Genomic DNA, 15,315 nt, shown 5'->3' on the forward strand with positions numbered 1-15,315 from the left:
ACTCTTATATACGTTGCGGCTCAACTTTGGCTTCAAATTACGGAGCATGAGAAATTATTCATTTTCTTACCGTAATTTTCTCTTTTACGTTTGCCAAGATTTTATATACATTCTACATATTGATATACACTTTTAATCAATGTTCGGTTGCCATATAGTAAGATAGCTGGATAGATCAAATTATTTAGCCGCAATTTTCGCCTAGAAACGGAACCATTATTAAGTGACAGGAAAATTAATTTTTGCCGATACTTAATATCCCAATTTTCGATTAAATCCTTCTTAATTTTCGCAACGAGACAGGATGAGAGACGCGCGGTATAACATGGCTTCTTCATTATAGACTATCGATCCCGCACTCGTTAAGGTGCGACATTAGATTACCGTTAAGTGCCTAGCCACTTAATTATCTTGCGAACTTGCCAGCTCGTATTACGAGCAGAGGTGAGTTTGGCAATATTTGTTAACTATCACTTATCCACGGACAACATTCCGGGTTTAATAATAAGTATAGCGATCAAGTGTAATGAGTTTTGCGGATACGATGGAGGGAAAATAAGAATTTAAAGCGACATATATTGATTGATTAAGTATATCGCGCTTGGAATCGCGTAGAATAAAGTAAAATTGGAAAATTAATTATTTTCACGAAAATCGTCACTACAAATTTAGTGTAAAAATAAAATACAAATATGTCGTGCGTTTACCGCTCGCAAAAATTTTTTTTTTTTTTTTTCTTTTAATTTACGATCTTTTATGTTGTATACAAGCTCCGATTCGAGCATGTTATCCTTAACATTAGTCTTACGCGAATAAATAGGGCGACGTCTGCATCATACTGATCAATCTCAGATTACGCGCGTTTACGCGGCGTATTTTAAGCCACACGGCATTCAGTGTTCGACGATTATCTGTCACGAAAGAAGTAAGTAGGTAATAGATTCTAACGGGTCTGAATGTCGCGAACGGTTCGTAAAAGTACCCAGGTGTCTATATGTACCGCGACTAAGCGTCGATAAATGCGCCCGAAGAAGACATTTGTCGTCGCGAAGTGCCGTATACATTTATGAGCTTAGTTTTGACAAAGTGTCTTTGAATATTGTCTCCTTCGTTTTCTCACACTCGATAAATCAAAGTATCTTCGAGTGAAATAAAAGAGCTGACAATCACGGCATAAGATTTGAATCATATGTTCGTAAGAACATGTGCGAATTCAATACTCTGTCGAGAAGCATTTCGAACAATCTCGAGAAAACACGTGTTGTTTGCACGTTGACGTGAACAGAAAAAGCGATTAATGCTTCCGAATCCATAATTTTGTCGGCACAAATTGAAAAATCACGTGTCGATCATTTTTACGTGCGTTGTTTACGCGCGAACAATATTTGATGTCGCTTTTGCGTAAATATGCGTAACGTTATATAACTAGAATATGCGTACACATATACATATACATATATATATATATATATAAATATATGTGCATCTGTACGTATGTCGGTACGTGAAACGAATTTTGCATTAATCCGTCTGTCCACGGACGGTCGTACGAATAACGATGCGATTCGACGCAGACTGAAACAATGAGCCCGATTGTGCGGGAATAGTGCGCGAAATTAACGAAGACATGTGTCACGCACGTTCGACATTTAAATCCCGTACCGGGAATAATATTGGACAAACGTTACCGATAATAATTCACATTGATCGTCCGCTCGTACGGCGATCCGTAACGGATCTCTCTGTCAGAATGAATTAATGCGTCAAAGGCAGTCAGTTGACGGAGAGTTTATAGCGAAATCATTTTAGTCCTATACGCGCGTGGATGATCGATTTGCTATATCGTTTACGACATATCGAGATTACCGATGCGTAGTTTCATAGAATTTGGTAATTATTATTATACACTTCGACGCAATGGTTTCACTAGAGTGATCGCGCCAGGTAACATTAAGACATTAAACATCGATCGATGCTTTTATGATATCAAAGGGTTTTACGCAAGCTTTTAAACCTTTTTTTTTGCACAAACTGTAATACAAGCTGATAAATCTCGGAATTATAATGTCAAACTTATTGGGCGAGACATTCTTAGAACGGTAGTGCATTTTTTAATTTAGTAGATGTTAATAAAAAAAAATGTGCAACGTTGCATGATACATATAACAATAATTGTCTAACATGTATACATACGTATTTATCCTCTTAAAATGTAAATTTATTCTATTTTATCATTAGATTGTATTAATTCGACATTTATTGCAATTTTATGTGTCCACTATTTTCTCCGACGATATAACAACAGGCCGATAAAATAAATTACGGATAAATGTCTGTATAACATTTATAAATTTTATTCTCGCTAATTAGAGAGAAATTTATTGTGTAATATATTATCAATGATAATTAATAATGATTCCCCCCCTTCCCCCTTCCCCCCCCCTTCCTATATTGCCGCTTTTGCAGCAAGGTAAAGTAAAGATCAATGCAATTAAAATGCAATTTACCGTTTATATATCATTATTATTATTATGTAGATTACATTTTCAATTTACATTTCCGTACGATTCTCGCATAACTTTCACTGTATAATCGTACATTTTTGGAGTGCCATTATAATTCCGGTTTTATAGAAATACCGGCGTTTCGTTTGATAACGAAATTCCGCTTGAGTAAAAGTATGGCGCCCGCGTATTGCAATTAGAGAGCAGCTCGAAGGAATAACTTAATTAGCGATCCTAGGGCGACCCTTCCCCCTCCCCCTCCCCCCGACGAATTTGCCGGCGGAATAAAACAGGAACTATCGACGCGGAATTGGCGCGTGAAATTTATTTCAAGGCGGCGCGGCGCGTCGATGCCGCTCACGGGAGCCCATAACTTTCGTCATTCCTTCAATCAGACGACGGACCACCTAGAAAAGAAGCGGAGAAATCCTCGTCGCTGGAAGGAGCAAGAACATGTAAATCTTGACCCCTATTCGAGACACGAGTCCAACAGAAGAAGCACAGAAAATCGTCGCGAATTACACGAGTTGTTATTCGATGATATTTTCGGAGTAATAATCGGAAAATAATCGAAATATCTTTCTCCTCGTTGGCTTATTAACAGCACATTATTAACGGTAATTTAACTTGCATCGATAAATATATGCGCGCACTAATTGGATAGAATCTGCGTTAAACGAATTTGTTTGAAGCGCGATATTTTCCAATTTCTTCCCATATAACGCAAACGTATAATTTATAACGGGTATTAAACACGTGATTAGCAGAAAATGCTCTATTATAAGTCGCGACGGTCGACAATTTCTTTTTCTCTCATTTCGCCGATTTATAGTATCCCATACGTTTGCGTTTTATTTCGCAAAATACGGTTGAAAGCAACGGAGAACGTATCAGCTTCTTTTTTAATCTCGTTTAGGTACTCGCCCATCAAATTGTATTAAAAATCTCGTGCTTGTGTGTACATAAATAACGCTTACACTGCAGGTCTTTCGCGAAATGATTATTCGCTCGTGTGTTTTTCTTGCGTTTATTTATTTTATTTTTATATTGATTGATTTTCAAAGATTAAATTTGCTTCTCACGCGTGCTGTTTGCACGAGTTTGAACACACCATTTAAAAAATTCGACCGATACACGCTTGAATATTTAACAAACAACCGAACGTCATGATGCTTTGTTTAAATAATAAACATTTATCCGCTTAGGACTTTACGTTTATACATACTTTATACCTTGGCGTTTACTATTTTTTCCAATTTTTTATTAATTAATACCATTTGTCTCAGATATTTAAAACGTTAATATGTATATATATATATATATATATATATATATATATATATGCGCGATGACAGAATGAATATGTTTTGAATGTGTGTTTTCTATTATCGTAACTATTAACAAAATTTATTTTTGTGTTTATTTATTTAACTCTTTATATTGTTTATTTTTATATTGATTTTGTCATGTATTTTTTCAGTAATATACAATAATAAAACAAAAGATATAGGTTTACTGGAAAATTCGATGCGCGATTGCACACGTGTTGAAATATCGATACGATTTAAATAAAGTCTAGTTAAATCGAGTGATTCATCGGCAAACTAGACCGGAGGGTGTTTCACTAAAACGATCGTTGTATGTATTGTAGGAACCCTCGTATATTCTCGTTTAGTTTCCCCAGTCTATGATTGGTTAGTCCCAAATGTGTATAATGGTTAAATGCTATTGTACTCGTCGTTTATTTTACATACATCCACATATCTACATATACATGTAGATATATCAATTTATATAATATTTTCATTCTCTCAACTGCCTCTCAAGATATTTATCTCTCACATCCTGAAATCCCCGATATAAAAATTTGCATCTTTACCCCAAGATTCGTTTATATATTATAGAAAAAAAATAATTGCTTTGCAAAATAATACGAGATTATATTTCGAGCTTTCTCGTTGAACGAGATACGCGATTGTATCACGGTTATTCTCTTCGAATTTTTTTTTTTTCTTGCATTAGCCATCATCCAATCACGAGCACGTCGCGATGGCCTCGAAGAATCGATCTCGCCGAATCGATCGGACAATCGTGGTCCACGTCCCCGGCTGACGTTTCACCGGTTGCGGGGACTCGGCTCGTCCAGGCCTGACAATATTTTCTCGCTTTTGCGGAACTTTTGTTGCTCGTTGCCGGCCTCTGCGTGAAAGATTCGTGGGACTGTAGATCGGTACGGTTTCGCATGAGTTCGCGTATCCCGTAAGCCGGGGCCCAGGCACGATAAAAATTTCATCGCACGCGAGGAGAGAGAGAGAGAGAGAAGGGAAAGGGGAAGGGGGGAAGGAGGAAAAGGGGAGAGGGAGGGGGGTGAGGTGGGCCCAGCGGCCTGCATACGTGATACGCCTTCGTAGTTAATATAGGCCGGTTGCATTTCGCGGCGGTGCGTGGCTTCCTCGTGACGCATTTTTGCGTCCGCTCGCCGGGGGCGACCCGTCACGTAGGTACGCGATGCGTATAAAAAAAAAAAAAAGAAAAAGGTAATTTGAATAGAGGAATAGATAAACTCTTTTATAGATTCAGTCGGAATGTGAGATCGAAAGTGGAACGTGTCCGATAAGAGTCCAGTTTTCGTGACATGATATCAATTTCTCGAAAATTACGATAAAATGTTGTTGACGTTAGAATCGGGCGAAGGTAAAATCATTATTCCTTTTCACTCTTTTCATTTTTACGTCTCGCTGTATTAATTAAATCCCCAAATATTTTGCGCGTAATCTCCGGCCGAGCGATTAAATTGCGCATATTTAATAAAAGGCTAGGTGGATATAATTGAAGGACGTACGTTTAATCCGATATAAAGTCGAATAAAATTGCACACTCTTCTTTTGCTTCTGACGTAGCACATCTCTCTCTCTCTCTCTCTCTCTCTCTTTCTGTATCTTTTTATCGTTAAAATCGAAAAGCTTCTATTAAAAACGTGCGCTACCGCGCTGCAAATGTAACGCTAGGAAATGATTTCGCGCAAATGATTTTAGCGAAACTTTCTGATGTTAATAACGACAACGCGTTAAAGAGAAGATTCTCTGCGAGAGAATGTAAAACCGGTAGATGAAGAAATCAGAGAGCGTTTTTCATTATGGAGGTGAGCGAAATTAGTAGTAGCGGCTAACGCTCCTTTTTAAATGGTTCCGCCGTGACTCGATTAATTAACGGTGCGAAAACTCGTCTGCTCGTTTCATCCCTTCGGGGAAACATATCGCAAAAAATTAGCGATAAAAGCTTGGGGAGGGAAGAGGATAGGAGGCCGGGAGGAGGCAACCGGCGTTACTTTATACGTGGTAAAGCGGGTCAGGCGTTAAGCGCGGCTCGTGGAATGTGGCAAGGGAATTAAAGGCGAATCCTGTTATATCCTCCCGCAAGTAAATGGCCACTTTTCGCCCATAAGTAGTCGCACGATTATCCGCGGAGTCATTAAATTTGCAGCTGCCCGGGAGAGGAGCGGCGGACGACTGTTCTCTCTCATCCGCCGCGAGAATTCAATGTTAGAGAGAGAGAGAGAGAGAGAGAGAGAGAGAGAGAGAGAGAGAGTCGCGCTACGGGATAAAAGTAAACGAGAGACGGCGGAGGGGGGGAGGGGGAGCGTGGGGTGAACGAGAAATGAAGTAAAAAATACTAGGCCGATCGTGATTAAGTCGCGCGGAATAGAATTGCGCCTGAAAAAAAGGAGGGGGGAGGGGGGGGAGGGGGAAGAAAATACGGACGATCTCCGAATTAGGTTTGCCTTTGGCTTTTGCGACTGTTTCGAATGCGCGAATGTAAATGTAAGCAAATATATACGTCACGAGATAAATATCGAGATAATCGCTCGATGTACGCTTCGCGAATGATTTTCATATCTAAATGTACACACATATGCGTAGAGATATTATAAAATCTGTATATTTAACGGAGCGTGTGATAACAAGTGATATGTTTGATAAATAACGTGGTATCGCGCAGCGTCAAAATGTACATACATATGTAGAAAAATGTAAATATCTGCACGCGGCGAAAAAGTAACAAAAACACTTATGACAGATAGAGGGTGATAACACGGAGAACTGCGTTACTCCGACTGACGTTTCCGTAATGTTACAACGTAATATTATATCAGTATTCTACTGATGCATTAATGCATGAAAAACCTCTGTCAGTTTTCCGCGTGTCAGGTCGCTCGCATTTCACGCGATTAACAAAGTGTGACATAAAATATCGTGGATATTTCGAAATGTTGGAGAACCGATAACGGCGCGCGCGTGTGTGGTGTGTGTGTGTGAGAGAAAAAATTGAGGACTCTTATTCTCGTGGGTTTTATTAATACGCGAAATATTATTTAAAATAACGTCTCTCTCTCTCTCTCTCTCTCTGTCTCTCGCGGAATTCGGAATTCGCGCTCTTAATCCGCGAATCCTTTCGATATGAATTCGCTGATGGTCGAGATTATTCGTCGGTGTCGAGTCAGGGAACAGAGAGCCACGGGTCGAGAGAACGAATCGGAGAATCGATACGCGCGAAGGAAAACCACTTTCATTTCATTCACGGACAGAGATTTCGTCAGCCGGAAATTCGTGGCATGCCTCGGCCAGCCGCCTCGATCGGCCCCGCATTAATTCTCATCGACGTAGATTTCGTTGCCGTGTGTACATGGTTGACCTTACACACGCATATGCGTGTGCGTGCGTGTGTGTGTGTGTGGTGTGCGCGCGCGTATAGGCCGCCGGCGAGTTGGGTGCGCGTGACACACACTTTCGACGCTGTGTGGTCCACATGAGAGAGAGATAAAGTGAAACCGTGGGGCCACGCTGTCTCGGGGCCCGCCTCGATTTCCTCTCTCCCCCCCCCCCCACCCACCCCGTCTTCCTCCCCTTCCGCCGAACGAACCGGAGTCGTTTACACGCGAACTTATCTACCCAGTTCCAAATTCGATCCTGGCACGTTCGCCAAGGGGAATAGGACTCATAAATCCTAACCGTAACTTGTTATCGCAGTCTGTTTCAACTCCTCGATCGCAAATCACTCGGCCAATGAATCTGGAGCTTCGCACAAATTACATGAACGGTTTAGCTCGTTCCTTCTCAACGTTGTTCCTTCAAAGAGTCGATAGATGAAATGGATACATACACATATGTATATTATTTTTAATTTATATTTATATATATAGTGTCTGCAGATGTCGTTCTAATGGCAGATTCTCTGGCCAATTTGGAGAGGATTTTTCTCCTTAGCGAAAATGTCGAGACATCAATAGTTTCAGAATTACAAGCGATGGAAAAAGAAGAGGCATTTCGCAAACTATACTTTGTCAAGTTGAAAGATTAATAAACCTATACTCTTTTAATTAATTTTAGACGGAGTTTACTTTAATAGAATTTTAGTTTGAGGTTTAATTATAAAGATACAATGCGATGGAAAAAATGGGAAACTTTGTAAAAAATAATAACTCTTATCGAAATAAAATTAGTCAGAGAATCTGCTGTTGAAAGAAAATATCCGAAGGTGGGGTACCCTATATATATATATATATATATACAATAATGGAATATATTCTACGTACAAAATTATTATCCAAGAATAAAATACGTAGTATATATGTAAAGTACGGCAAATAACTCCATGTAAAATTTGTGCCGCGCGATAATAGATAGTGATAACGTTTATTCTCCACTCATCGAAACCCCTCTTCCCTCTTCTCGAGTGTGAAAGCAGATAGGATCGTCCTGCATCGCACGCGCTTTCTCATGGGTTCTCATAGTTTCCACTCCGAGTGCGCCTGCTCGGCACATTATTTTCCAACCCCGCAAGGGAGCTATTATGTAAAACGCTTCGCATATACGGGCGCCATAAAGCCGAGTGGCCTTAATTCAGAAACGTCGTGCATAATTAAAGCTCTCTTCCCACTGGTTTCGTCCGGTGCATTAAGCCGACCCCCGCGGCTCCCCCGCGGCTCGACTTTCCTTCTTGAACCGCATTCGATCGTAAATCATTCTTCCTCCGCGGGGATTTTCGTCGGAAACCATCACTTACGTCCGTTCGACTTTCGGAGGATCGAACGGAAACCGCGCCGGGACCCGTCGAGAAAAGCCGCGGTACATTCACGTCTCTCTTCCCCCTCCGCCCCCCGTCTCTCTCTCTCTCTCTCTGTCTCTCTTTCTGTCTCTCCCTTTCGATCTTTTTTTCTCGCTTGTTTCTTTATCATGGAATCGGTATTTATCGACATTAATTAGCGCAGGAATTACCGCGGATATGGTCGTCAAATTTCATCGGGAAATTTACATCCGATGGGCCATCGAGAGACTGATTTTTTTTCGCGTTTAAGTGCCAATTACCGAGCTTATTCCTGCAGAATATAATTAATTTACACTACAACATTCCCCCCCAATTGTGTATATTCCATTCGTGACTCGACTTGAATTAGTTTCTACTATTTCTCTCTTTCTGCTCACAAATTACATTCGTATTTCCGGTATCTTCTGCCTGGCGAATTCTGTTAATAGATGTACGAAAACAGATTTCTTATCTCAAATACTACGCGATCTCTCGGATTGTCCATTGTTGCGATCCGGGTATTTAATAAAACGATGAGTATGCTAATTATCTTAAATGAATCAGTATATATATATATATACATACATACGATGTAGTCCGCGGAAATTAAAATCTCTTATCTCTGAAGTACCTCTCGCTAAAGAAAATTCTGACGATGAGAGAGTTGAGCGTAGCAAGAATACCGAGAATACCGAGAACCCAGGGGATTCTTCATTCTCTGATAAGTCAGACAAAAGATTGTCAGACAAGCAGTCGAATATTTTGTAAAATCTGACAATGAGGAATTAAAAAAAAAAAAAAAAAAAAAAAAAAAATCGTTTCTTCTCGAGCATACATTGCATTCATACTTAATCGGAAAAAATCTTCACACGTTCGTATTTAATATGTAAGTTAAAACGATTTAAGAGAATTAATCTGAGAATTAACTCATTAGTCTTATAAAAACATTCGTGTATGTGTGTGTGTGTGTGTGTGCGCGTGAGCATTTCTCTCGTTACTTTTCAAGGATAGCATTCGTCCGTCCAACAATTTCTTTCACTCGCTTGTCTGTCCGAAGAGAGAACGAGTGCTCGATCTTTTTATGAGGGTAATTTTTCCCTCTAAAGATGGGAGAGAAGACGAAAGGAACGATTCTTCACTTAAGTACAGTTGGCGATTTCGTCTCCCGTTTTCTCCTGGATCGTCCATAAAAAACGCATTAGAAAGAAAATAGCTTCGATCGAACATAAAGTCGAGAGTACACTTCGGCTTCCTCCGCGTGGATAGATATCTCGAGGGTTGCGACTGTGAGACAGATCCGTGATTGACCAACATCCTTGTGTCTCGGCACCGCTGACTCAATCTCGAGAGATGAAGTCGGGAATTATCCTCTCCTCGTATCTCTCTCTCCCTCCGTATGACGTATGATCTTACGCTCTCGCGCTCGAAAGCAAAACACGTCGCGGCCCCGGCGAAAACATGAAGACGTACATTCGCATTCGTTTCGGCCGCGTCGAGAGACGAGAGGCGAGAAATGTGTGCGTAACCCCTTAAGGGAATTAGTCACGGTCGCGTTCGGCCGGGCCTGGTAAGGCGAGAAACTACCTGAACGCCGATCTCCCGAGAAAGAGAGAGAGAGAGAGAGAGAGAGAGAGAGAGAGAGAGAGAGAGACGGTCCGGGTCTCGCACCTGAGCGAGGCTCGTTGAGAAGAGCCGATAATCGCTTCCTCGCATCTGAAATTAATAGCGCTCGCCAACAGGATCCTTCGCTAGCTCCTTCGTCGTTTCTCGCACACGCACATGTGAAAGAGTATACAGATGGTCCCCGGTGTCCCCGGTCTTACCGAATTTCTGTTCCACTGCGATTTAGAAGCGAAGTTTCTCTCTCTCTCTCTCTCTCTCTCTCTCTCTCTCTCTCTCTCTCTCTCTCTTTCTTGATCAGATGGGATTTCCTACCTCTCAGGAAAATCGATTCGGTTATTTGCGCGACGAGACCTTGCACGACCTCGTGGGACTGGGAAGAGTGTCGTTGCGGTAAGTTAATAGCGCACGATACGCGATAACGAGCGTGCAAATATCTATATCCACACCGCCAAAAGCATTAGGTAAAGTTTAATTAATCCCTGGTCTCTCTTTAATCTTGTTTTTAAGGAGCGAGACTGAAAGTCAGACAAAGCGGTTAGCGTCGGCCGATATTTATGGGAATAACGTTACACGGATTAAATTAAATAAATGTAATCGTAAACTTGTTTTTCTCATCGTAATTAGAGAATGATGCGGAAAAATGTCTGCGCCCGCTGTGTAATACTTTTCTAACGATATAACGATATATTCTAACGATAATTATAACATTGTGCACGCCCTGTTGTGGGAGAGTCATGCGAGTTTCTCCTTCTTCCACGATCGCGTATCGTCTCGAAACTTTTACCTGCGCCGACGACATAATATGCGATTTACCCGTGCTGATTCCCATAACGATTTATGTCAGAACACGATTCATCACGAGCGTTCATTTAATAACGGCAGCTGCAATTAGCACATCGCGGAAGATTTAGTGGGCATTAAGTCAGATAGAACGGTCGATGCGAAAATGATCATGAGATTTTTTTTTAATTTGCTTTTATTCGCGTACAAGTTCCTTTAACATTCTTAATAACTTACAAATCATAAGCGTTCACTCTTACTCAAAAATAAATATAAATAGAACTCATAATTAAGATTGTTAAAGAAAATTCTTGTATATATGAAACTTTTATACATATGTATATATGTATTTATTACAAATAAAAGTCATTTAGTATTATATATATTTATTTATTTATTTGTAATATAAAAATATATAAAATAAATTTTTTATGCGTATAATTAAATATAAATATAAAAGAATTTATTTTATTATATTTTTTAGTCAACATACATACATTTAACGTACCTACCTATCTTTTATAGTATATATTTTAAGAAGCACTTGATACGTCATTAATTTAATTACCTCACCTAAGTTGCGTTCTAATTACACACTTGCTAATTACCGAGGTATTATCTTACTTTATTCACTCGTTTTTAATTCACTAGGTAAGTTCACTTCGATGAGAAAAAGTACCAGACTGCGTCGTGCTCTGCTCAAGATTCTTTCAGATTTAAAAAAAAAAAAAAAAAAAAGGCACGTAACGAATATTTAACCATCGTATTTGCATATTGGAACTTGTAGCAAGTAATGTCTAATTGATTGCTCGTGTGACCTCAGCGAAGAACATTAATTTCTCCAGGAACAGTTCTTTTCTAATTGATCTTGGTGCAAAGTTCACAAACGGCTTTCAGCGACTTTTCCGCAGTTTCTTTTTCTCTACGGCCATTTTCCTGCCTTTCGATCTTTTCGAGCGTTTCATTCGCGCATAAATTAGCCTCAAGCGAGCAGACAGCTCGTAAAGCTGCTGCGAGCAACCGTATTTGGCGGATGAAGTGAAAAATGAGACGCTCGCAGACTGAATTTTCACTCGCGATCCCACAAGGATACGAGATATCATGGAATTTCGGAGCCGAAACTATTCCGTTCGTGCTTGGAATTCAGTGCGGATTTTCAACAGAGGTCGATGCTTAATAAGTTCAAAGCGGAAAGAGGGAATCGCGGCATTTCTTAAAAATTCCACCTTTCAAATACGTAGCGGAATAGCAAAAGTTGTAAAAGAATCATGAGGACTGGAGAAGATCTGTTTGAATTTGTCAATATTCGCGCGAAAAATAGAAAATATTCGATTGTCAATGAATTTACCCGAGAGGTGACATTTATCCTCAGAAGATTATTTTTAGTTATTTTTTTTTTTATGGGGTATTGCAGACAGAATACTGTATGAGATAAAATGTTTCAGACAGATAAGTAAATTAAATTCCGTTCAATGGATATATCAAAAAGCACGCAGCAATCAAATCCGATTATCGTTTTTCGATAATTATGCTATTGAATTTCCTCACGCTAGTTTTATTTTCTAATATATTTATATCTTATCGCCGCGAAGTGAATTGGTCGATTAGCATTAACTGCACCATCGCCAGAAACCCATATCCGGCTAGCCTTTTGATTTTCTCCAATCAGACTCCTCTGAGAGGTATAAAATAAACTAGGAAAATGTGAATAAACTCGAGCGTTAATTAATTAATTAATAATTAATTAATTAATTCGATTAATGACAATTAATTAATTATTAGAGTCGCGAATTATCTGACATGTGCACGCGATTGTCTCTCAATTAGATTTATTACTTTACGCGTGTATAATGAATTTTATCATTTTTATTATATGAATATTTATAATGTATGTACATATTATATACGAATATGTGTGTTTAAATAACGAATAAGAGAGAAAGAGAGGCTTAAGCGATTAATATTAGATTAGCAATTAGATTCATATTTTATCTAGATTTATATGTAAGGAATTTATATTATATATATAGATGAACGAAGTTATTTGTTATGTAAAGGTAGAAACATTTTCAGGTTCATTTGAATAAATTAGTATTAGTATTCTCTCCGTGACTAGAAACGCGAAGTATGTACAGTAATTCGTATTTATGTTACACTATCGTAAGCCATAACTAATTGTCGTCGTACACGATTAGCATAATTTAGAATTTCCAGCATTTATCAGAGAATCCCCTGCTTCCTAAAAAGTTTTTAAACGTCGAGAGAGAATCGTCTAATTTTTTTTCTCGAAATATATATTTAACTTTACAATTTCTGTTTAAATAGATGAAATTATCATAAAATTCCTATTATATCGAAACTTTTCTTCGTGATTTCTTTTTCTGTCATTCTTCTTTCTTTGTCGACACGATCGAGAAAGCCTAGGATTGTCGAGATATCGTGATTCCGATTCGATTTTGAAGGTCGGATGTCACCGATTCTAAAGGCGGCTTCGTACAAAGCGGTCCTCTTTGCCCATTCGCCCGTGTATTTCCTGTCTTCTTTTTTTCTTTTTTGTCTCTCTCTCTCTCTCTCTCTCTCTCTCTCTCTCTCTCTCTCTCTCTTTCTCTCTCTCGCTCCTTCTTTCTGGAAATCTTGTTCGAGAGAAGATCGGCGCCCGAAGCAGCGTCTACCGTTACCACGTGTATCTTGTTATATCGCGATTCCACGTGCAAACGCGACGAAAACAACTTTTAAGCTTCCGTCCTGCATGTGTAAGTTCTTTATCGTGATCAAGTTTCTTGTATCTTCTATTAAAAAGTTTTAATCTTAGTTAGAGCAGTCAACTCTTTGAGGATTCTATCGAAATTTTAATATTGAATGAATCTCATTGTCAGTATAGATCGGCACTGTTTTTTTTTTTTAGACTTTGCGTTTAAATATAACGACTCGTATTTGATCGAAATGTTTCAACTTAATTTAATATAATAAAAAATATGATGTCGGTTTATAATAAAATGGAAATTACTCGCGGTCTTTTATAAGTTGATCGAACTCCCTGTTTCAGCTGCAATTTTTCGACGCAATTTTCGGCGCTTCTTGAGAATTACTATATTAAACGGATATTTATTTGAGAGTCAAAAACACGCGCGTCACATGCGACGTCAATGACTACCGGAAATGATTTCTTGATGAGCTCCGAGAGCGAGCCGATTCACTCGTACATGACGCAGGTGAAAGTATCATCGCGTCGGACGCGAGTTTTTCGACAACGTTCACGAATTTTAGTCCATTCTGAACGTTATTTAGGTGATAGTATCAATTTAATGAATCAATTAATGAATATAAAATCCTTTTCGTCTTCTTTCATGTAACACTCGTATATATTGCGTCTCGTGCCGTATGTCAAGCATGTATATGCAAACAACCGCGATATAAAATTCCATTGGACTGTGTAATTAACAGGTGTTAACGAGTAAGTTTTTAGATTGCCTCTGTGAATAAATCAGTCCGCGGAATCGTGAGATGAGTACATACGTATGTATATATATCTTACAAAAATTATTCACTGATTTCGCGGAAACGTCTTGTCTGCTATCGACATCGAGTCACGAGTCACGTATTTTTCCTTTAAATCTGGGTCACTATTATCGATGCGATTAATGCCAAACGAATTATATGTGTTATTACACGTGCAATTTGCCGAATTTATAAGTTTTATGCAATCTATTTTTTTTTTTTTTTTTTTTTTTCTTTTTTTTTAAGGAAGGGTCGGTTTACAACGGAAATCACTGTCGATGATCACAGAGCAGCTTCACGAAGATTACGGAACACTGTATCTCACAAGATATCCTACTTTCCCCGTTGTGCGCGCGCGAGTGCATTACTCCTAGATTATGACTTTCCGACAGGTCTTCGATGTCTCTCCGAGCTATAGATAGCTGTTTATTAACCGATTAGTATGCGAATCTTCAGACGGATGTCGTGTTGCTGAACGTGAGGCCTACTGTTTATGCGTAATTCACGCGCGGAATATCTAAACTGTCGTTATACGAAGACAACTATACGTCATTTTCAACTGATATCGTATCTCCTTTGAGCCGCGGGGTCTTTGAGGAATTTAGACAAACGGACTCTCTCCATCTCTCTTTCTCCTTTTCTGCCGCTTCAAATCGCAACTCCTGTCTGTGTGTACGCGAATGTATAATTTTCGCGGTTAGTGACAGTGACCCAGCCACTCGCGTCGGGCCCCTTCTTCAAAGACTTTCTCGACGTGATCGTTAACAGGTACGATCGAGTTCTCTCGCCGATCGACGGGGCGTCTAAGCCCCTGGGAACTGTCCTC

At 39.3% G+C, this 15,315-nt stretch overlaps 1 protein-coding gene across 1 annotated transcript in view; it reads left to right on the forward strand.

The window, feature by feature from the left end:
• Positions 1–15,315, forward strand: part of LOC140670334 (uncharacterized) — a 46,384-nt gene that overhangs the window by 12,999 nt on the left and 18,070 nt on the right. The gene's annotated exons all lie outside the window — the stretch shown is intronic.

The sequence above is a fragment of the Anoplolepis gracilipes genome, chromosome 10 (assembly GCF_047496725.1).
Source record: "Anoplolepis gracilipes chromosome 10, ASM4749672v1, whole genome shotgun sequence".
Taxonomy (NCBI): Eukaryota; Metazoa; Arthropoda; class Insecta; order Hymenoptera; family Formicidae; genus Anoplolepis; species Anoplolepis gracilipes.